The sequence below is a fragment of the Mandrillus leucophaeus genome, unplaced genomic scaffold, assembly GCF_000951045.1.
Source record: "Mandrillus leucophaeus isolate KB7577 unplaced genomic scaffold, Mleu.le_1.0 Scaffold544, whole genome shotgun sequence".
In the NCBI taxonomy this organism is placed as follows: domain Eukaryota; kingdom Metazoa; phylum Chordata; class Mammalia; order Primates; family Cercopithecidae; genus Mandrillus; species Mandrillus leucophaeus.
In genome coordinates, this window is record NW_012105853.1 from 1,814,697 (window position 1) to 1,816,599 (window position 1,903).

Sequence of the window (1,903 nt, forward strand, 5' to 3'; positions counted from 1 at the left end):
GACAGGACCTGCATCAGGTCACGTTGGTCAGGTAAGTTGCTAGGTCAGACATTTGTAAACTGGAAAAAGCTTACAGGTTTCCAAACAAGGCAAGTCTAGGTCTTGTGACCAAATAAAAGGCAGCTTACTATGCTCTTCACATTATCTTCTCCTTGTTTTCCAGAGCTCACCATTGCTTCCTAGAGTCACTCCTATACTTCCACAGCACATGTCTCAGGCCCTTACACTGCAACTGCCTCTCTCCTCTACATCATCTACAAAGGTCAGCTCCACCTCGGTATCCCAGGGTTTATCACCAAAAGGTCTTAAATGTTTGCCCAGGGACTGACTGAATACACAAATGAATGAAAAAAAAATGTGCAAAGCTGCTGCCTATTAGTCAATAAGAAATACTAATTAAATGTTTTAGGCCAGGCAAGACCCAGTTTCAAAAGAAAAAAATTTTCAGAAACAGGAAAGGAAGGGACAGTGTCTACAGCCAGCAATACAGAAGGATCTGGAATTCATTCCTGACCCAGCTCATGGGTCCTCCACCATTGCAATACAGAAGGCAAAAACCCAGAAGATACTAATAACAGAATGAAGCTGGCTTCAAAATCAACTGCCCCCAGACAGCTTGTGACAGAAACCATCTTTGCTTCTCCAGCGCCCAGCACAAAGAAGGCCTGGCTTCTAACAGAAGGTCAGCAAATATTCTTTCAAGGATGAAAGGATATCTGCATGGACACTCCCTCATGTTCCAATGCTGTTTATTTTTTTATTTTATTTTTTTTTTTTTGAGACAGAGTCTCGCTTTGTTCCCAGGTTGGAGTGCAGTGGCATGATCTCGACTCACTGCAACCTCCACCTCCTGGATTCAAGCGAATTCTCCTGCCTCAGCCCCCTGAGTAGCTGTGATTACAGGCACCTACCACCACACCCGGCTAATTTTTGTATTTTTGGTAGAGATGAGGGGTTTCACCATGTTGGTCAAGCTGGTCTTGGAACTCTTGGCCTCCCAAAGTGCTGGGACTACAGGTGTAAGCCACCACACCCAGCCTCCAATGCTGTTAGATAGGGTCAGCATCTCAGAGAGCTGGGAGATTTCTGTGAGATGATATACTTTACCACATGTGCTGGCCATCAACTTCACCCACATTCTCATTATCCCCACTTAAAAGATGCGGAAATTGAGGCTCAGAGGGGTCAGGCCACTTGCCAAGTTCTGGACCTTTCTAACTCCAGACACCTGCAAGTCCTCACATCCTAATCCCGGCTGAAAAAGCAGAGGCCAGTTAGTGGTGGCAACCACATTTTGGTCCAACATACCCTACCTTTTACCCTTCAACGTGCTGGGCTCTGCTCCAGGACTGGGGTGAGTCAGAGACAAAGTGGGAAATGGGGCACTAGGACAGAGGAGAGTTACAGCAAATGCCCAGGAAAAGGGCTGAGGGCTGTGGAGCTGCCATCCTTCACATGGGAGGGGTTCCTCCACTGAGCCCCTCAGGGGAGAAGTAGCTGAAGACCTGAGGGTGGTCTAGGGGCAGTCACTTCTGGAATGAACAAACAGTCAGGATAGGGCCAGGCAAGGTGGCTCACACCAAGGGAGGAGAATCCCTGGAAGCCAGGAGTTCGAGACCAGCCTGGGTAACATAGTGAGGTGAGACACAACGCCAGGCCACCGCCCCCCCACCACCCGCACTAATCCTAGCACTTTTGAGGCCAAGGTGGGCGGATTGCCTGAGCAACATAGTGAAACCTGTCTCTACTAAAAATCCAAAAAATTAGCCAGGCATGGCCGCGTTCACCCATAGTCCCAGCTACTCGGGAGGCTGAGACAGAATTCCTCGAACCCAGGAGGCAGAGGTTGCAGTGAGCCAAGATTGTGCCACTGACCTCCAGCCTGGGCGACAGAGCAAGAGTC